This window comes from Canis lupus, chromosome 34, assembly GCF_003254725.2.
Source record: "Canis lupus dingo isolate Sandy chromosome 34, ASM325472v2, whole genome shotgun sequence".
In the NCBI taxonomy this organism is placed as follows: domain Eukaryota; kingdom Metazoa; phylum Chordata; class Mammalia; order Carnivora; family Canidae; genus Canis; species Canis lupus.
This window is the reverse complement of record NC_064276.1, coordinates 15,480,322-15,503,312: the sequence shown is the minus strand read 5'-3', so window position 1 is coordinate 15,503,312 and position 22,991 is coordinate 15,480,322. Positions and strand designations below refer to the sequence as shown.

Below are 22,991 nucleotides of genomic sequence, written 5' to 3'. Positions count from 1 at the left end.
TTCAGTTTGCTGAATCAAATGCTAAACTCTTCCAGAAACGCCCTTATAGGCACACTTAAAAATAATGTGTTATCATCTATCTGACTATCCATCCCTTAGCCCAAGTCAAGTTGACACATAAAAATAACCATCACACCAACCCAATGACCTCATTGGGTTGAGCAGCTAAGCATACTTTCCATAAGTAAAAATAAAATCAAAGTTGATTGTCTCCTTTTTTCTTTCCTTCATCCTTTTTCCTTCCCTCTCCCTTTTCTTACATTTATTTTTGTCTTTTATATTGCTTTTCACGTCCCATTCTATTTACCTATAAAGTGAAAATGGACTCACCAGCCTAATGTAATCAAATGCTATAAATCAATGTAATTAAAACCAGGAAATGAAAGTTCTATTAAATTAAATGAAAGTTGAGGTCTAAAATAAAGATGAAGGTAGACTTAAAAGAAAATGTATAAACTCTCTTTTTCTTTAGTATTGTGGTGGGCAGCCTAGTGCTTTCCACCCTTCTTCCAAGGATGTCCATATCCTAATCCCTAGAACCTATAAATAAATTACATTGTACAGCAAAAGGGAGTTAAAGGTGCAGATAGAATTAAGGTTGTTAATTTGGTGGTTTTACCACAGGGAGATTATCCTGCAGTATCTGGGTAGACCCAGTATAATCACAAAGGTCTTTCAAAGTAGGAGAGGAACACTGAAGGTCAGAGTGATGTGATATAAAAAGAACTCAACATATCATTGTTGGCTTTGAAGATAGAGGAAGGTGACTATCAACTAAGGAATGTGGGAAGACTCTAGAAGCTGGAAAATGCTAGGAAATGGCTTCTTCCCTAGAGTCTACAGAAGATAATTCAGTCCTGCTCACACCTTTATTTTAACCCAGTGAGATGTGTTGAACTTTCAACCTGTAGAACTGTAAGACAATATATTTGTATTGTTTTAAACCACTAAGTTTGTGCTAATTTACAGGAGCGATAGAAAACTAACACAAATCTGCTCTCCTTTCTATAATAATTTCTCTTTATTATTAATTTCTGCTGAGAAAGAATTTGCAAAGGAGTATGTCTCTCCTAACTTGGTTTATGGTAAAAGGAGGAATTGGCTAGCATGAGTCAAAACTGATGTTTTCTGTTGCCCTTGAAATTGATGTATTTGTAGAATGAAAGCTTTTATTGCTATTCTGAAGCATTTTCTATCTTATTTGCAAAAGCTATGTTGACTCTCACTGATATCTTTCTTAGCTTGAATTACCCAGGAGAGCCTGAGAAAAGAATTTGCATTTAAGTAGTTTACTTGGGAAATGATCCCAGGGGTCAGCAAGTGGAAGCATTTGGCTATTGGCTCCAACCTCCAACTGGTTGAGGGTTACCTCAGGCAGGTTAACTCCCCAGCACCTGGGCTATGCAAACATCCATGTCCAGTAAACTCCTGTGGGTATCCCACTCCTTCAGTATCAGAAAAACATCATGGCAAGCCAAAGATATGCTTGAAGCAAGATGTGGTCAAAATTAGGACTCTTCACCTCTTTGCCATATTTGTCACCACTGCTACAATTGCAAATGGAATCAGAAGACCAAGAGGAAGTAAAACATGGCACAAAGATCATCTGATACAGTCTACTCCCTGCTTGTTACTGAACCTTCAAGTGCCCCTTTTTTGCCTGCTAGGTCATTGGCAAGAGAAACTCAAGGTTAACATGTGGGAGTCATAGCTTCCAGGTTAATGAAATTCCCACTGTTTTCCTTAGTAGAAGCAGTGGTACCAAGACATCTAATCCTGTCAGACCTAAAGATATGGGGATAGGAAGCACACATTCTGTAAGTAGACCACTGTGAATGATAGTGAGAGAGATAAATCATACTCCTATCCTTTGATGTTTAGACCTGTTCATTCTAGCTATTGGGGGCACGGTACAGCTATTTGTTTAGTTCATATACTTGATTTTGGTGAGCAATGTCCCAACTCCATATAGGTCTTTGTCTTGAGTTGGCACCTTAGTTGAGCCTTTAGTAAGCCATTGTTCCAGTAGGCTGGCTGCTTCCAGATGTGGTACTATGTGGTAAAAATAATGGATCCTTCAGTCATACATTGATTGTTGCACATCCTTCCCTGTAAAATGGGTCTCTTGATTCAAAGTGATATTATGTGGGAATCCTATGACAGTAAATCAAGCATTCTATATGCCTTTAAATAGTGGTGCCGACAGAGATATGGCAGACAGGAAAATTAAAGCCATATGGGAGTAAGTATTAATTGCAGTAATGATGAATCACTGCCTTCTCCAGGGTGAAAGGACTCTGATGTAATCAACCTGACATTAAATGTCTGGCTGATCTCAAGCTTTGCTATTGTATCAAGGGCTTTGTATCAGGTTGTTAACACTTTGACAGGTTGGGTGTTCAGTAGCAGCAGCGAAATTATCCTGGGTGAGTGGGAGATCATACCACTGGGAACATGCATAGCCTCTATTCTTGCCACCATGGTGATTCTATTCTTGACCCCTTTGTGCAAGCATGGGGGTGGTAGAGGAGGGAGGCTGGATGAGGATGAGTCACAGGATGAGTCAGCCTCATTGTTGAATGTCTCCCCTGACTTGGATGCTCTCTGGTGGGCAGTAGCATGAGATCTGTTTCCACTTTGAACCCACTTCAGTGGGTCCATTATGTGCTTCTTCCCTAGGCTTTTTTTCTCTTTAATCTTCCAAATTTGCTCCTTCCAGGCCCTGACAACAAGACAACACACTTTCTAATACTCAGGAGTTTATATATATCTTTCTCATGCTACTTTTTTACTACATAAAAAGTAAAAAATTATACATACTTCTCCCAGCTTTACCCCTGGAAGGACTATCCCTCATAACTAACATTTAGGGCCATCCTCTGGAAGGACAATATTATAGTAGCACTCCATTTTCACTTTATACCAGCATATTGTGCTGACTCAGCTATGAACCAGGTCCAAGATACTTCCTCTTCCATCAGCTGACTTTAGGAATATTTTCTATCCTCTCAACAAGATGTTTGGTGTGAATTAAGGTTTAGGCATTGATGCAGCAGAAGTAAGTGATGCAGGAGTCAGAAGTCCTGTTCATGTAGCTTTTTTGTATCCTTTTACTTTTCTTGGTCTTAATTTTGTGCCATTTTTGTAGTATGATAGGTTGCGGCTGCACTTCTCTAACTTGATAGATCTAAAAACAGCAATTCGTAATGCAGCCCATGTACATAGCCATTTGGTCAGGGATTTAATCTCTACTACAGCTTAATAGCAGCCAGGAACTACTTACAAAATGTGCAGTTTCTGCCACACAAGACAGTCTTGCTCCAAAATCTGAAGTGACTCCCTCCTGTAGCTTTTGCATTATCATTTTCCGAAGATCTCACACTTGTGCTTACCATGGTTTCATGTATTTACCATTACCATGAATATCCTTGGTGCCATTGAATTTGTTGGATTATATAGTCTGGATAGTAGGGCACCTTGTAATACAGACTGGATTTGCTACTGAGCCTTCTTTTTGCTTGGGCTCTATTGGAATTTGTCAGTCTTCTAAATTGTCCAACAACTAAATCAGAGTGATCTTCCTAAGAGCAATATGTGCTGCCTCCAAAATTCAAAATAGGTCACTAAGCACTACGTCTTTTTCTTAGTGATAGGGCATGCAGGATGCAACAACTTGCCCTCTGGTTTAAGGGGGATATTCTGACATGCTCCAGATTATTGAGCTCCTAAACACTGTATTAAATATAATAAAGCAAGTTTAGTAAGATGTTGATTATAGAATCTAGGTATTGGTATTCAGGGATTTGTTGTAAAATTATTTCAATTTTTCTATGCATTTGAATATTTTCATAATAAAACATTGAAGAAACATCTTCTATTTATTATAAGAAAACATTATTAATGTGTCGGGCCCCTGAATCTTTACAGGGTTTCTCTTCTGCCCTGTGATATGTGTGTGTCTAAGGACAGCCAGAGTACTTACCAGTTGTGGCTCACCAGCCTAATTCATATAATCTCATTAAGAAAGTGAACTAGTATGATGCCCTGTGCAATATTAAGATGATCAAAGTTTTCTGGGCTTGATTACAACAGAATAGGATGGCTAACATATAACCCTATGACAAGACCAGGAATGTGTACTGTTATCCTTTTCTTATGAATGTGAAATACTTGTGATCAGCCTTCCAGATGGGATTGCAAAAAACACATTGGCTCAATGAACTCTAAGTGCCAGAGTTTACCTGTTCCAGAAAAGATATCACATCTAGCAAAGCAGCTGAGATTGTGGCTTCCACTTGGTTAAATTTGAGTAGTCTACTGATATCATTCACATTCATTTGCATTTTGCATGGGCAAAACAGATTAATTTCTTGGGGATGTGAAAATGCTGACCTCCCCTGCCATTTTTGTTTGTTTTTGAAAACTACAGTTTTACCATTCACTTAATGGCACCTGGCAATCGTCAAATTAGCAATGGTTATCTACAAAAGTTATTACACTATCTGTGTTATTTCTTGAGGTTGATCAAATACCTAGAGTCACAGACATTTCTCACAATAGATGCATCATATAAATCAGACTTGGTTTATCATCAGTCTTTATAAAACCAGACCTAGAGAAAGAATTAGGTCTGGAGACACATGTGTGATCTTAATATAGCAAATGTCCCCCTGCATTAAAAAAATCTTTGAATACACTTTTTAAGAGCAGTTTTAGGTTCACAGCAAAATTAAGCAGACAATATGGAGGTGTCCTACCTATATACCTCATGCCACTACATATGCACAATCTACCCCATTATCAACATTCCTTCTGCACCAGAGTGGTACATTTGTTACAATCAATGAACCTACATTGCCACATTTTAGCACAAAGCTCATAGTTTACATTAGGGTTTGCTTTTTATGAACATTTTATGGGTTTTGATAATGTATAATGACATGTTACTTACTATTGTAGTATCATACAGATTAATTTCAATGCTCTAAAAGTTCTCTGTGCTCATCCTATTCATCCCACCCTCCCCACTGCCACTGGCAACCATTAATATTTTTACTGTCTTCTTAGTTTTGCCTTTTCCAGAATGTCATATAATTGGAATCATATAGAATACAGTCTTTTCCATATTGGTTTCTTTCCCTTAGTAAAATCCATTTAAGGTTTTTCCAAGTCTTTTTATGGGTTGACAGCTTATTTTTTAGCACTGGACAATAATTCATAGTATGGGTTTGCTACAGTTTATTTACCCATTCACTTATTGAAGAATATCTTGACAGCTTCCAAGTTTTGGCAATTATGAATAAAGTGTCAATAAATGAATGTTAAGTTTTCAATCCATTTTGGTAACTACCAAAGAAGTACTATTACTGCATGATATGGTAAGATATGTTTACTTTTGTAAGAAACTATCAAGCTATCTTCCAAAATGGCTGTATCAATTTGCATTCCCACCAGCAATGAATGAGAACTTCTGTTGCTCCACATCCTTGCCAGCATTCGGTATTGTCAGGATTTTGGATTTTTGCCATTCTAATAGGTGTAAGTGATATCTTGTTTTAATCTTCAATCCTTTAATGACATATGATATTGAGCATCATTTCATATGCTTATTTGCTGTCTCTATATCTTTTGTGGTAAAATGTCTTTTCTGCTCATGATTTGCTTATGCTGTTGCTCATGATTTAATTGAATTGTTTGTTTTTTTGGTTGAATTTTAAAAGTTCTTTGCATACTTAGGTAATAGTCCCTTATCAGGTATATCTTTTGAAATATTTGCTTACAATCTGTGACTTTTCTTTCTCATTCTCTTGACCCTTACGTTCTAAAAGTCATTTATGGTGGCACTAATCTCTTCAATTCCTCCATGGATGTAGCACTGCTTCTAATTTATTATCTTAGCCAGGAGATAGGGTGCAGATTCAGGAGCTTCCACTTGCCCCTGTTTACTGTAAAAGTTTTTATTCCAGGTACCAAGGAAAGGTTCAAACAGCTTCTAAATGTATGCACTTAGGGACAGGGGAAATGACAAATGAATATTTGGGCCCACTGGATTCACTGTGGATTGATCTTTAGTCAATTCTTTTAAAAGAGTAAATGCACACTAAGGAAAAGAGAACATTGAGAACTTTCAAGGTCAGTTGGATGTAGAATGTGAGCTGTCACTCATACAATGAGAGCCAAAATGCCATGATGGCTTTGTGGAATGCTTGGCTAAGGATTCAGGTCATAGTTTAAGCTTCAGTTTCTCCCTATAACATGGAAATATTAATTGCACCTACTTCATGGAGTTGTGATGAGAATTAAATAAAGAAGATAATGCTGGCATTTAGTATGTTCTCAATTCATGCTGATTATAGTGCTAATGCTAGTGCTAACATTGCCTATTTTAAAAAATATAGTTTTTAGAACTAGCTCTGTGAGGTAGTACTGAATAATGAAAGGAGAAGAATGGGATAGAGAAGGAGAAAGAGAAGGCAAAGGGAAAAGAGAAGAAAATGTGAAAAAAAGAATAAAGAGGGAAGAAAAAGGAAAGAGAAAGAGATAAAGAAAAAAGAAAATAAAAATATAAGGAAAAAACAAAAACAAAAGAGGATTTTTAACTATCCAGGTGCTATGAATAGAGGTTGGCTCTATTATGATACCTTGTTTTAATCTTCAATCCTTTAATGACATATGATATTGAGCATCATTTCATATGCTTATTTGCTGTCTCTATATCTTTTGTGGTAAAATGTCTTTTCTGCTCATGATTTGCTTATGCAGTTGCTCATGATTTAATTGAATTGTTTGGTTTTTTGGTTGAATTTTAAAAGTTCTTTGCATACTTAGGTAATAGTCCCTTATCAGGTATATCTTTTGAAATATTTGCTTACAATCTGTGACTTTTCTTTCTCATTCTCTTGACCCTTACGTTCTAAAAGTCATGTATGACTTGCCAGATGCTGTTGGCTATCAAAAGTTTCTGAGGATATCGTTGGACTGGAATGTATTCCAACAACTAAGCCCAAGTAACGCCAAAGGCTCAGGTTTTGAACTATAGTCATGATTATCTGCTATGTCAGTTATCCACTGCTGCCTAGTAAAAATCATTCCACACTAGACAGGCTTACAAAAATAATTTATTATTGGGTCTCCTAGGTGGCTCAGTGGTTGAGTGTCTGCCTTTGGCTCAGGTGATCCCAGGGTCCTGGAATTGAATCCCACATGGGGTTCCCCACCGGAAGCCTGCTTCTCTCTCTGCCTATGTCTCTGCCTCTCTCTCTGTGTCTCTCCTGAATAAATAAATAAGTTATTTAAAAAATAATTATTAGCTCTCATATTTCTATGGATTGACTGTGCTCAGCAGGATGGTTCTTGTTTGGGGTCTTTCATACCCCAGTCAGATACCAACTAGAGTATGTCCAAGATGATCCACTTAAATGCCTGGTACTGATAGTTCCACCTACAAATGATCTCTTCACTGGACTTGAGCTTCCTCATTTTACACCAGCCTCAAGGAAGTCAGACTTCTTAGTTGGTGGCTCTGAGCTCCAAGAGGGCAATGCAGAAGCTCTCAGTCTTTTTAAAGGTTAGTTCTGGAGCTGGCCCAACTTTGCCTTTATCCTATTCTATTCAAGTAAGCGACAGATGCAGTCAGATTCAAGGGGCTGCCTTTATTACTACACCTGCTCTCAAAAGACAACACCATGTAGGAGGAGACAAGCATGATTTCTGGGTCCACACAAACCAACAGAAACACTGTTAGAGACAATTCCAAGTGTGGAGTTAAAAAGAGAGTAAAAGTTATGAGCTTTGTCCCAAGGAGACTTAACACCTAGCTTAACCTGGAAGGAAAATAAGTGTTATTTAGAAAAAAAAATCTTATTTTACTTTTGCTTTCTAGAGGAGGAACGAGCATTAGTAATGGCACCATATACTCAGAGGCCACTGGATTTTTGTTGTTAAGCTTGATAGGACTTTTGGGATAAGAAAGATAAGAGCTTCTTGGCCAGGGCCCAATTAGAAGGTTATTCAGAATGGCTAGGTTTCTTTACATTAAGAAGTTAACATTAATTCTGGATTTCGTGGTGGTGGCCAGGAGGCATAAAACTTCAAAAAGAAGAAAGAAATGGAGAAAAGTGACTCAGGAAAGTTTCTTCTTTTCTGAGCGTGGTGGAAGGATTGGGGGTTTTGAGGGCCTGAGAAAGTATGCTCCAACTTTGCTTGGATGACATAATTATTTATTGGCAAATAAGCAAATTTTAGGTCCCCTTCAATATAGAATTCAATACATACTGTTTAAAAAATCAAACCCATAGTATTATTACGTTTGCATAAAGAAATCTACACATGTTTGGTATTTTAAGCATTTGTAATTTGTTTAAAAGAATTTGGTTTCTTAGAGTAAATGCCAGATTTATGATTCAAATTTTACATGTGGGATTGCATATTGGTTTAGACTTAAAATTTTATGTTTAATTTATGACTTTGCATGATTTCCTTAAACATTTTGAAAGAGTTTATAAAGTCAGAAAATATATTTAAAGGAAAAATGAATATATTGAATTTATAAATATGGCTAAAAATATTTTAAGGCATTTAATTAAATCTGTAAATGGACCAAATATTAATAGAGGCCTTTAAAAATGTTTGCTGAAATGCATTAGGCTTATGATGTTTGTGGGGTAAATTTAAAAGAGTAAGGAAGTTTATTTGATTTTTTAACCATAATGAACTAAATGTTAATTTTCGTATCAAAGTAAACCACAATAGTATTGTCTGTGTGCAAAAATTACCCTGAAGTTGAAAAAGTTCACATTTAACAGTATTCATCCTTTGAGTTGAAAATTCTAGCATATGGGATACCAGCTATCAATAGGCTGCTTTTCAGACATTTTGAAATTGTGATGATGTCTGAGTAGTTCAGTCAAAAGAGCCACATTGGCTTTTAAATATCCTCTCATTCTTCTCTCCTGGTCTTTTGATTCTGTGACAATTTCCTGGATGGTGACGTCTTTCCCAGGTAATGAGTAACCATGAAGAATATGTCAACTTTTGTAAGTTAGTTTTTCTAATGTTCATGGGCAAAACATTACACTTCTTATTTTTTCTCTTCTCAGGAGCAGTGGAACAGACAAAGTTTAAAGTTTATCTGAGTAAGGAACAAAGACTGGAAAGCTTTAGGCTAAAGGGATGTGTCCAAAATCTTGGGAACTGGTGAAGAAGGGGGATTACAGTCAAAGTCTGTATGTAACCTTAACTACAGTGTTACCTAAGAAAATCATTATAGCAACACAGGTTGGCATGTTTATAGCTACTTTTCTTTCACAAAAGATTAGAAAATAAAGGAGAAAGGGAAGTGGATGAGACATTCCTGTGATCACACAGCCTAAAACAGTAGACTTCAAAGCTTCCGAAGAAACCATTCTTGTAATCCACTGCTTAAGTCCCCTTAAGTACCAACTGGCAAGGTAGATCGGAACAGCTTAAATATTTATTAGGATTCCCGGTAGGAAACTTTCAATAGAGGCAATCACCATTGACATACACAAAGGTAAAGATTTTATTTTCCCCATTATTTTTAGTTTAAAAATCTTTATTTTGAAGAGTGGACAATTTTCAAGAATTTGATCATCTGTTACTTAGTTTCATGAGTTTTCCAAATTTTATCCATCCATTTATTTATTGATTTTTTTTCATTGCAAATATTACAGGCTGCACTGGGTGCAGTGTTCTACCTGGAGTTTTAGGGGCAGAATGAAATCAGTGGCATTAGAAGCCATGAGAAGTGGCTGCTATTCAGTTGGCCTGTCCCTTCCTTGACTCCTCTCAGGTACAGCCTTGGTCTAAACTGCTTCCTTTGCACTTCTTAATGAGGACAGGGAAGAGTTAAGAGCTTGCTGTGGTTGACCTGGTGAGGTGTGAGCCTGGCTGTATAGAAGTCTGCTCCTGTTTTGTGGACTAAGCTGTACAATCAGCATGGGTTCTCTTCCTTTTGGAATCTGTGACTGTACTGAGCCCCTACCTGGGGGCTGTTGCTTTGCTTAGCTCTTTTCAGCATCTTCTCCCACATGTCCTAGCTCATTTACCTTGGCCTCAGATGATGGATGGGGAGGGGTCAAAAGGAGAAGAGAGCAGGAATCCTGGACTTACAATGTTCTTCCAGCCCAATTTCAGACTGGCTCATTGCTTGATGTTTGTATTACTCCAGCCCATAAGCCTATCTAATACCCTACTGTACCATTGTTTGTCAGGGTCTCTGGAGGCCCTCTCCTATCTTATTCTATCTTATCCTATCTTATCCTTTCCTCTGGAATTGCCATTTTCATGCTTAGATCTCTCTTTCCAGTACCACCAAAGTCTGGTTCCTCTTCTCAAGAGCGTTCTTGAGAACTTTACCTAGCTGGGAAATTATCTTGATAGGCTTGATCAATTAATTGTGACCAAGACATTGAAATAATAATACTACCTTACTTTTGAATAGCATTTTGTAATTTACACAGTTCCCTTTAAAGTAGTCCTACTTATTAGGGGTGCCTGGATGGCTCAACCAGTTAAGCATCAGACTCTTGGTTTCAACTCAGGTCATGATCTCAGCGTTGTGAAATTGAGCCTTGCATCAGGTCCCATGCTCAGCTTGGAGTCTGCTTGAGAGTCTCTCCCTCTCTCTCTCTGCACCTTCCCACCACTGTCTCTCTCTAATATAAATAAATAAAATCTTAAAAAGAAAATAAAGTAGTCTTACTTGTTAGAGCATATGCATGATTGTTACCTCTTTTTTTGAAATTCATATTTTCATAAAGATTAAACATAGTGGTGAGAATTTGCAGCAACTGAATTTACCCAATAAAATTTCATTGGTATTTATAAACATATAAAAACTATATTAGCTATGTCATCTCTTGTGTCTTACAAGCTAATGTTTCCAATATAGAAACTAATACTTGAGAGAAGTGAGCAATTTTTGGAAGCTTCACCAATTCAATAAAAATTTATTATTCTAAGAGGTATTTTACAGAAAGTGAAATATAAAAAACCATGATACACATGAAAAAATAGTCAAACATATTAGTAATCAAAGAAATGTATATTATAACAATGAAATACCACTTTCAAGCTATCAGATTGGCAAAGATATGAAATAACAATTAATAACTAGGGTGTCTAATGTAAACTGTGAAAAGATGGGCTTGGCAAACATTTCTGAAGAGCAATTTGGCAACATATTGTTTTAAAACTATGCATACTCTTGACACAACAATTCTACTTCTAGGAATATATTCTAAGAAATAATGAAGTATGTATAAAAAGGATGTTCATTACATCCTTTAACATCCTATGACATTGTTTATAATATGAAAAAATGTGAGCAACAAATGTTCAAAAATAGGAGCTTAATGAAGTAAATGATAATGCAGTCCTCAGAAAGGCTTTTGTAGGGCAATTAATGATATGGATAGATGATATGGTGTATTTTAAGTAAAAGAAAAATGTTTCAAAATATTATGTACCATATCATCCCATTTTAATTCTATGTGCATGATATATGAATGGACTAAACACCAGAGGGATATGTGCCAAAATATTAATAATGGCTATCACTGAACGGTTTAATTATAGGATATCTAATCCTTCTCTTTAGTTATTTTTATATTCTAAATCTCCCTATTCCCTTCATAAATAAAAAAAGATTAAAAATCATTATAAATAGAGAAAAAAGTAATTATCCTAATGATTACCCGTGTGATTTAAGGCAGCAGGTCTGAAACATTTTGCTCTTAGGACCCTTTGATACACTCCTAAATATTATTAAGGAATCCAAAGAGCTTTTATTTATGTGGCTTGTATATATTTATATTTATTGTAGCAAAAATTAAAATAGAAACTTGGGAAATATATGTGAATTAATTAACTTAAAATAATAAATCCCTCTCATGTTAATGCATTTTTATGAAAAAAGTACTATATTTTTCTAAAGCAAAGACATTTAGTGAGAGGATTTGCAAAGTTCTACATTTTTAACAGTCTCTTTAACATCTGACTTCACAGAAGATAGCTAGATTTCCATATGCTTCTACATTTCATCTACTGTGGTATCACATGCTGTGCAGCCTCTGGGAAACTCCACTATCCATTCATGAGAGGACTTGAGTAAAAAGGCAAATAAAGTCAGTTATTTATTATATAAATATAATGAAAATATTATACAATCAAAATAATGGTTATGTGAAAATTGTTTGGACCTTGTAAACCTAAGAGGGGTTCGGAACCTTCTGGGATCCCCAGACCACATATTTAAGAATGACGGATTTACAGTATTGTAGCTAGATGGTATGAAGAAATTAATTGTAATGAAGAGATAACAATTTCAAATGTTTGTTGCATGCCAAGAACCATGCTGAAGGTTTATGAATATAATTTTGTTTAATCCCAACCATAACCATAAGAGCTAATTATCATCATCACGTTCATGTTACAGGTGAGGACACTGAGGCAAGAAGAAGCCAAGCAACTTGATTATCACCTCCAGGGCATTTGGCTTCAGTGTTGGTTCTCTTGACCATTACCTACTGAGAGCAACTCTAATCACCTCACACCATCCTGAGATAGATGGCCACATGCTAGAGAACCTCACAGCTGGGCTTTACAGTATCTGGAAGATCTGCTTATTTGTCAGAAAAACCGCCATCTTACTGTATGCCATGGAATACAAAAAGGTGAAATTCTAATGGTATAAGGAAACATCCTTTCAGACTTTAGTGCATCGTTATCTTTAAATCATAGGGTCAGCCTCAGCTGTGCACACAGAAATCTCTCTTCCTTTGGCTTCCTTGCTGCCTGCTTTTCCCTCCATCTTTCTTTTGGCTGTGGGGATCCTGTCCCTGTTCTTTATATCAGGCTAACCTGGTGAAGCTGTTCAGCCTCAGCTGTTCATTCTGGAGAGCAGAAGTGAGCTATTAGGTTTCTCAGAGTGGAGCACCCATCAGAGAAACAAACCTCTTGCTAATGTTGAGCCACTTTCCCAGCATAACTTCAATGCATTGATATGCTACCTAAAAGTACAAGCCAATGATTTCTCAAAACCAAACTTACTTGAAAGTTAACAGAGTTTAAAAGAAACTTATTTTTAATATTTGAAATGATTTTTTTCATGTGATAGTTTATCTGTCATCTGTACTTCCAAATGACTACTTTTAGGCCATCTTTTAAAAATATGCAGTGATTGCTCATTTTTATGACTATGAATATATGGAAGAGTTGGAGATACATCTGCAAAACCTTTTGTGCGCATATAAGAAAACATGTGGTCCAGACTTCTACTATTTTTTAAGATTTTACTTTGAAGTAATCTCTACTCCCAACATGGGGCTTGAACTTACAACCCCAATGTCAAGAGTCACATCCTCTACCGACTGAGCCAGCCAGGTCCCCCTAGACTTCTACTTTTCCTCCACCTCTTTTTGAGTCACCTTGAAACAGCTTGTCTATTAGTTCAAATTATTCTATTAGTAATCACCTTCTTTGCTCTCCTTTAAAGCCTGAAGTCTCAGCTCCATGCATTTCTATCATTTTTTTTCCTTAGGATATCAACTCTTAGACTTTAGGAGCATGCTTCTGATCTCTTTTCTCTTTCGCATCCACACACACATGTTTTGGAAGGATGAAGAGAGTATTTTATTCATTTCTATCACATTTGTGCCTGGTGGTGCCTGGCATGTAGTGATACATTGAACAAAAACTTGTTGAATTGACCCTGTTAGAAATAATTCTTAAAATTCCTTTCTTGTTTTCTTTCTTTTCTTCCTTCCTAATTTTCATTATACAATAAACACTTACTAAATTCTTCTTACAAGCGAGACATCATGCCAAGCAAGTACCAAGTTAAATATTTCATCATGCATGACTTCAAGAAGCTCACAGTGAGCAGAACTGCAGTTGGAAAGGGAAGTAGTGGTCTTAACTTTTGGGTTTTCAAAGTAATTTGAGGAGATTAGATCAAGATAGCATCCTAAGCTAAAATGTCACAAAATGACAGAAACAATATTTTTGAGTGAGATATCAGTAATTGTACTGAGAATTAAGAAAGCATGCTAATAGCAGACTAGAAGTCTTGAGGAATTCCTAGGTGTTAAAACCAACTAACCAGCCAATCAACAACAACAAAATTACATAGGATCAGATCATAGGAGAAATAACCTTCAGAAAGTGTGGCCCAAACATGCGCAAAAGAGTGCTGTACCCAGGTGGGAATAATTCTGGGGTAGGCTAAGCTCAGAGTCAGTGGCTACAAGGAGATGGAGGGGTCCATAGGCACATATCTGAATGTGTAAATGGCTCTGCTGTTGCTTAAGACAGACCTGTGCTGATGACAGGGAGTAGCTGAGCTGGCCAACAGGCTAAAGTGAGAAGGCTCTGGAACCAGAGAGTGTATTGCCCCAGGCAGGTGCTCCTGAACACCCGACAGTGCTGGTGGGCCTCCACACTCATAAAACAAGATACCAGTAGGCTCTCCTATCTTTCCCCCACAATCACTGAGGATGGCTTATAGAAAACACAGCAAGCAGATGTACAGGGATTTTCAAAGATCTTCCCGCATTGTCAGAGTAATAGGACAAACAGAAGAAGAATTTAAAAATAAGTACAACTAATATCCGTGAATTCTAAGAGATTATTATATCAATCAAAAAATAAACAGAGATTTTTGGATTTAAATATATGTCACAAGAGACTAATATCCTCAATATATTAAGAGTTCTTTTCTTCTAAAAAACTCCCAAAAATACAATAGGAAAATTGGCAAGGATAAGGGGATATAAATGATCCTTAAATATATGATTATATGCTCTGTGTCACAACGCCAACTAGAAGTACAATTAGATAATATTTTCACCTATAATATTAATAAAGTTTGAATGCTTTGATGACATATTGGCTAGGTGATTGCCTTGCCAGTGAGAGTAAAATAAGCATAATCTATAAGAAAACAAGTTGGAACAGTTAGGCTACAAATCAAGTGATAAAATGCTGCTGATCCAGGAAATGCACTTCTAGAAAGTTAGATATGCATGCACACAATGAATTTCACTTGTGTATACAAAAAAATTAATTGCAGACTTTTTTGGATTGGCACAATATTGGAAACAATCAAAATATCTATCAGTAGGAAACTGGTTAAATAAATTATAGTACATCCATACAAGGGAGACTCATGCATTAAAAAGATTGCACAATTCTACATTTGGGAATTTATCCTACAAATATTCTCTTTTAAAATTTATTTATTTGACAGAGAGAGAGAGAGAGAGAGAGAGAGAACAAGCAGGTGGAGCAGAAGGCAGAAGGAGAAGGAAGGCAGGCTCCCCACTGAGCAGAGAGCCCAATGCAGGGCTTGATCCCTGGGATCATGACCTGAGCCAAAGGCAGATGCTTAACTGACTGAGCCTCCCAGGCATCCTATCCTACAAATATACTTGCATATAAGTGATGTATTTGCATAGACATACTTGCAAAGTGAATTAAAAAAATTATTAAAACCTTTCTTGTAATTGCAAAAACTGAGATAAATCAAATGTCCATTAATAGCAGCCTGATTAAATAAAACATGATAGATTCAAATGGTGAAGTACTTTTCTATTGTTAAAATAAATGTAGAAACTCAGTGGGTAAGATACTGAAAGTTCTCTTCAGGTACACAGTTAAGTAAGTGAAAAGTCAGGTGCATATTATACTATCTTTTGTGAATAAGGAGAAGGAAAATATATACATTTGTGTTGTACTGGTGCAGAAAAATGCTGAAACATTGTAAGAAAATAAAAATAGTGTTTTTCTGGTTTGGTGCTTGAAACTGGGCAAATGGGGGAGTAAGAGCTAGAGAGTTTTCACTGTATGTCTTAATTTAAAAAAATTAAGCAGTATGAAGGTATTGCTTCTTCAATGAATGTATTATCTCTTCAAAAAGTTTTAAAGAAAAGCACAAAAATCAAACAATCAAACAAGAAAAAGAAATGGCTCCATATGTGTTTATATTGAGATGTCCAAAATATATTGTTAAGTAAAAACAAAAGCAAAATAAACAAAGCACAAAAGCAGGATAGTATATGGAGTGTGATACAGTTGTGTTTAAAAAATATATATAAAAGCCTGATTCTGAGACTACATAAGCACATACTATCTCCGAGAATCTGAGAAGATACCCAAGAAATGAGTGCCAGGAGGAAGAGCTAAAAGAGAACTGGAATGGTGGAATCACTAGGAGGCAGAGATGTCAGAAAGACTTATATTTGACTATATCCCTCTTAGCAGTTTTTGAATTTTTTTCTATATGTATGTATTACCGATTTAAAAAAATGAAGTAGTTTTCAAATGACATTACAATAAAAAAATCAATAGATTAGGTGAATAGCATCATTAATATATGCTAAATAAAGTATTTCATTTATCTTATATTTTTAGTATATATGTGTTGGAAATACAAGAGTAAGAACTGAAAAAATTCAAGTAGAATGCATAACCTTCAAACCATTTTGCTCTCAATAAAATAAATCTTTCTACTCCTAAGTTAATTCAATAATTTTACTCCACTTTTACTCAATGGAACAAAAGGAGACTATGAAGAAAAATTACAACCCATAACAAAGCAAATTGGGCAAGAAGTGCAAGTATGTAAGCAATCACAATAAATTTCTAGTAGTAGCAAATTTTTAGTAGTATTTCAACTACTAAAGATTCTCAGCTTGGGTTGAGAAAAACATCCAACTCTGTTTTAGTTATAAGAGATACCCAAAATAAATTATATAAATTAATTAGATAAATTAAAATCAAGGGCAAGGCATACATGCCAGGTTAATGCTAACTAGCCATAAGAGATTCTTAATCATAGAAAACAAACTGAGGGTTGCTAGAGGGGAGGCAGGTAGGAGTAGAGGTACCTGGGTGATGGGCATTAAGGAGGACACATGATGTAATGAGCACTGGGTGTGATATACAACTAATGAATCACTGAACTGATATTATAAGTTTCAGATGTGACTGAAACTTATACTATACTATATGCTAATTAATTGATTTTAAATAAAGAAAAAAGAAATATCTAAGTAATTTAGATAAATTAAGCAAATTGGATAATTTAATTAGATAAATTAAAATCAAGGACAAGACATACATACCAGGTTAATGCTACCTAACATAAAATTTAAATATTGTTAAAATACCAAAGACAAAGTCCCAGAAAAAAGCATGAAAAGTGGCAAAGAAGGCAATTTTATATTGAGAAAAGGAAAAATCCACACTAATATGTAACAGTCATGAGCATTATGTATCTAACAACATTAAAGTGTATAAATCAAAAACAGTTAAAAGTACAAAGGAAAAATGATCAGTCTGCAATCACAGTGGGAGACAGCTCCTTAGGAAATAACAGAACAATTAGACAAAAAAAGAAAGGATCTAGAGTTTTAAATAACACCATTAGCACGTTTAATATTTAACTTTGTATCCAAAAAACAATGAATACACTGTCTTGTCAAACACATATAGTATAGAAAATTAGCCATGTATTATTGGTCTATAAAGAAAATCTCAACTAATTGCAGAAAGCAGAAATCATACGGACCATATTTCCTGAGCACAAAACAATAAAATGAGAAACTATTAAGAACAGAAAAAAAAGCACCTATCCATTTAGAACATACAAACAATTCTTCAAAGTCAATTAAAAGAAAAGAGCAAAAATCTGACATTTCACTGGGATTGCAGGGTTGACTTCATTGTACTGGGACACTGTGAAGCCAAGGGGGGTTGAAAGCTTGCTCAAGACTGCTGTGGTTTCAAAGGAGTATTGCCAAATGTAAACCTCCCTGTGGTTATACATGTTGATTCCAGTAAGGTTAATTTGTGGGAAATATTAGAGAACAGGATACTGAGAACTTTATCCTATCTGGAAAAGTTGCAGCCAAATGCATGTTAAAATAAAATTGTTGAAATAATGATACAGTTTTTAAAAAGGTTATGGAGATATACCTAAGTCTATTGAATCTTTCAATAATATTTACATTTGGAAGAATAAAACTATAACAGTAAGCTTCTTCTTAAATCTCCCCCTTCCCAAAGGTAGAAAATCACTGGAATGAAAGAAAAATCTCCAGATACATAATGACATCTTCCTATAATAGAAAGCACTGACAGTTAATGGGAATATTCTCCTGAAACTCTAGAACAGGGATTCAGTAAAACAGTTGAACATTGCTTAATGAGAAAGGCCTAGATGAATGACAGCCCTGGACATCTGAACAAGAGGTCTGTCAGAGGCTAGTACATCCTTTTCAATGTTAGAGCTGGAGGAAACCTTATAGAAAAATTGTTCAACATTATCACCGTCATCACCAATTTCATAGTGAGGTAATCAGAATTGAGGTTACCTCTTTCCCAGACAGGATTTCTTCTATACTTCCCATTTCTGCTTAATATGTCCTTCAAATTTTTTCATTCTGAGTCCTAAGAGCTTAATAAATCAAGCACCCTTTAATTAAAATATTCTGAGAAGTTTTACTGATTAGTGGCATATACCTTAAAGGTAAAGCAAAAAATGAAATGTGACTATCTCTCAGATAACATGTACTTTGTAAACCCTGGAAATCAGGAAGGTTGTATAATTGGCCCCTTTCCTAAGTTCAGCTAGTCAGGGCCAATTAAGGGAATTCACCAGTGTTAATTTCTCAAGCAGTAAAGAACCTCGTGATGTGAAAATGCATATGGTAAGCTAGAGCAAAGAACACAGCGTTTTGCTCAATCTGATACTGCTCCAGGTCTGGGACATGACATTTGTGATCCCCTTTATACTTACCTGATTAGAAAAGATGATAAAAAAGACAGGAACGTCTTTTAACTGCAGGGGAAATTTCAACTCTTCAAAGAAGGAACTAGTAACATATTAGTTGTGGAAAAAAGGGGTTTCTGGTTGTTGTAGTTGTTGTTATTTTGTTTTGTTTCTTTCACTGTCTTCTCCCTGAAGCAGCCCTGCCCCATCAGAGATGCACATGTAAGAAGGTGAGTTTTTTTTAGAAGAAGGTGAATTTTAACTATACATATATTTTAGCTTTGCAATGATATTAATTATATAAATTTAGTTCATTAAGTAAAATCTACCTCCACTATTAATCTTAACGCACTTGCTTTCCTTCTGAAACCTTCTAACCACGTCCTCCGTGGGACAGCACAGCGTATTAGAAAAGAATGATTGAACATATTTCTTTACCTTTAAAAAAGTTTAGAGACTTAAAAAAAAACTAATGGGGAGGTGGGATTCTGCTAGGCTTTTGGGGGTTGTTTTAACTTTTGAAAGGGAGATTTCTCTGCACAAATTGCACCATAATGAAAACTGCTAGACAATTAGAGTTCCCATTTTGTTTCTTTTAACATCGTAAATCAAATGGACTTCTTTAAAACAAATTATTGGTACTTTTGAATATACAGGATTTTTTAAAAAAATCAGACTGTAAATACCACTTTCTAAACACAATTAAAAACATTATACCTTTAGTTTTCTTTCTTCTATAAAGAAGCAGCCTATTCGTTATATAGTTCTATTTTGCATCTTTCAAATAGAGTTGGCCTAGATCAATTTCTTTGAAAGTAGGGCTAAGAGCAAAGATGACATCTTTAAATGGGCAGCATCTTTAGAGTAATTATGCACACAATTTAGAGATAAAAGATTTGGCATTAAATTCTGGCTTGTCCACCCTGTATGTATGTAATTTAGAGCACATTACTTACATCAGTTCTTTGATATAAATTGAGAGAAATAGTACTTAATTCATTAGGTTGTTGTGGGGATTAAAGAAATCTACTGGACTGTGAATTTTTTGAAATTTGGCATTACATTTTACTCACCTTTTTCTTTTGATTTTTATTAATCATGTCCCTTGGCCTACCCTTCTTTGTGGTGTGACTAGATTGTCGAGGACTAAAATATTAATTTTAATGTACTTTTCCTTTGAAACCTTCCAATCATATTCTCTGTGATCTTATCACTGATGATTTTCCTCTTACACATAACAGAGATCACATAAATTTATGGCTTAATATTAAGTTAGTGACGCTTGCTAGTGAAGATATTCTAAACCTGCAATCTACTTTTTGCAATTACTTCTTTGATGTCATTTTCTATCACTCTGCTCACTCTGCTCTAGCCAGGCCTCCCTAGTGTGCCTCTAAGCCTTTGCACCTGCTGACTCAAACACTGTTTCCTAGATCCCCATGCATCTTGCTCCTTCAATACCTTTTCTCTTTAGCTCAGGTCTCAACAAACTCCCTGTTTCACCCTTTATAAAGTAGCATCCTCAGTCCTTATCACCTATGCCCCCTTGCAAGCCCTATCCTATTTACCTTATTACTTTTCTCCATAGGACTATGACCAATTGAGAAAAACCTATTTATTTATTTGTTTGTTTGTTTGTTTATTCATTGCTTATTGTCTTCTTTCATTAGAATAAAGCTTTGTTGGGCCATCAGTTTTGTTTTGTTCTTGCAGTTGATTTTCAATAAATATTTGCTGAGTGATTAAATGATTGAACAAATGAATTAGTGCACATAGAGAGGATTCAGAAAACTTTCCTCCTTTACTCCAGACCCAGATAGGACTCATTAGCATAATTCCTAGGACAGAATGTAAATGTCTTCATTCAAATGTTCAGTGTCTCTTCCTATTATTTGTTTCAACATCTGTCTTTTCCATTGTATTATAAAGTCCTTGGAAGTTGGTGATCCTGTTGTATTTCTGTCTGTATCTTTTCCTTTCATCCTCCACTCATTCCCTTAGTACTGGCTAGCACACAGTAGGCTCTTCTATGTTCATTAAACAGGACAGACTGATACAACCCAGCATAGCTTTTGTAGCTGCCTAGCCTAATCAAGGAATGTCACAAGGACTGTGATGTTATATTTGATATGGTTATACTATATATACTATATATTTTTCCAAGATTAAAAAGAAATCAGTTGAGGGTGTTTCTCTTCTTGCTCATAGAGATATCTCAATGAGGCTCCATTTCCTATCGCCCGCTGCTCAGCCCCAGGCACTGTAAAGATAGAGCTTCCAAGATTCCTGCAGAAGAAAAGCTTCTGAATGTCAGCACTAAAAAGTTGGTGGGATCTGTGTTTAGCTTTCTTTAAAAAGCAATTCTGAGAGGAAAAAAATTTTTTGATTAGCCATTATGAGCCACCCTTTCTCAAGTGAGATTCTGTGAAGAAGTGTTTAAATGTTAGCTTCATTTTTGTAAACGTATGCACACTAGCTCTTTCATAGAACCAGAATGATTTTCCTGGATCAAAGATTTGCTTGAAAATCACTCTTTCATTAATGGTGAAGTGTCTGTTTTGTTACAGTGAAATTCTAAGAACTCACTGTAGAAATTAATAGATACATTAAAAAAATCTAATGCATTGTGCTTCCTATATAAAGATGACGCTTTGGACCTGGCATCAATGTCTTTGGTACTTTGAGCTATTTTCTCAACAATGCGATTAGACCACATGTAAAAGATGACTGCCTGGGGCTGGGGTATGGGCTCTGGTCTTCCTGAAGAGTAGATAAGTTTGAGCTGCTTCTGGTAGGTGTAGAATGAATTAGAAATCAACTTTTTCCATGTTTTCTGCCCAACTCTTGCCACTTTCTAGTTATACTTGACATTTATTATTTCTGGATCTCATCTCTATAGAAAAAATATTTTTAAAAGTCCAGGATCCTAAACCTTTTAACAGTCTTTGTGTTTTGGGGTTTTGGACTCTCTAGTCCACTCTATAATCTGTATCTATAAATACCCAACTTTCAATATGCCTTACCTAGAAGATAAAATGATGTTGTTGTAATGATGAAAGTGGTTACCTTAACTGTGTGCATAGGGGGTCCCATAATTTTATAGGTTATTTTACTAAAAGGACCTGTGTGCTTGACTTGTTTGCTTTTACCCTAGAGAAAGGCTAGATAATAACTTGCTGGATCAAGCAGCAAAAAGCAAGTGTAACAGAATCCTCTTCCTGTTGACAGAAGGTCAACGTGGCTGTTCTAGCTGTACTGACTGACATCTCTGTTCTGAGGAATAATTAGGTATCTTTATACCTTTGCTTGTTTCATCGGGAACATCCATTATTGACTGAGGTAGCAGAAGTGGAGGCCACACCTGAATGATGGGACATGCTTCCAGTGACATCTGATGTATCGACACTTTTGCCATCTGTTCCTCATCATTTGTAGCAATTCTTGTGTGTGTGTGTGTGTGTGTGTGTGTGTATTTTAAAGGGAATGAGAATCAGGACCACATTATTTCCTCAGAATCTTGGATTTTTATTTTCTTTGAGTCAAGGGAACTTAGACATGAACCTGGATGCCATCTTTGATGCCTCTGTACAGTCTTTGAGTGAATTCAATTTTTTCAGAAAGGCAAAATGCAGTTTGGGGTCTAGTTCATGCCTTAAATCAATTGGTTTAATTTATCTCCCTACGTCAGCACACCAATATCCATACAGTTATTTTGGTAAACCTACCCTTATAAGTAGTGCATAGTGAAACTAATACCATGATATCTCATCAGTAAATCTCTAAGGTGGAGATAAGAAACTTTAATGATCCACGAAACATGTCAGGTACCAGATGAATCCAGGAATGTGATACCTAACTGCACTCAGTCACCCAGGATAGAAACCTGGCTATCGTCCTTGACACCTTCCTCTCCTTTACTCCCCAGGATCAAATAATCCCCGAGTTCTGTTGACTTGGACTCACACACATATACTGAAGTGATTCTCCATTTCTATGTCAACTATTACTGTCGTCATCTGGGTCTTAACCTGTAATCTCCTAGTACAATACGCTCTCTATTAATCTTCTAAACCCAATTAAATATTAAACTTCTGAAGTGTAAAACTGTTTCTGCCACTTTACTATTTAAAATCACTGAGTAAATTGTTATTGCTATCAGAGAATATGCCTGATACATAATAGGTACTCAATACGTACT

General features: G+C 35.8%; 1 long non-coding RNA gene and 1 pseudogene across 1 annotated transcript in view; both read right to left on the bottom strand.

The window, feature by feature from the left end:
- LOC112662715 (uncharacterized) overlaps positions 1-22,991 on the bottom strand; it is a 630,650-nt gene that overhangs the window by 157,934 nt on the left and 449,725 nt on the right. The window lies entirely within an intron of this gene.
- On the bottom strand, positions 4,584-4,693 carry LOC112662924 (small nucleolar RNA SNORA72; annotated as a pseudogene).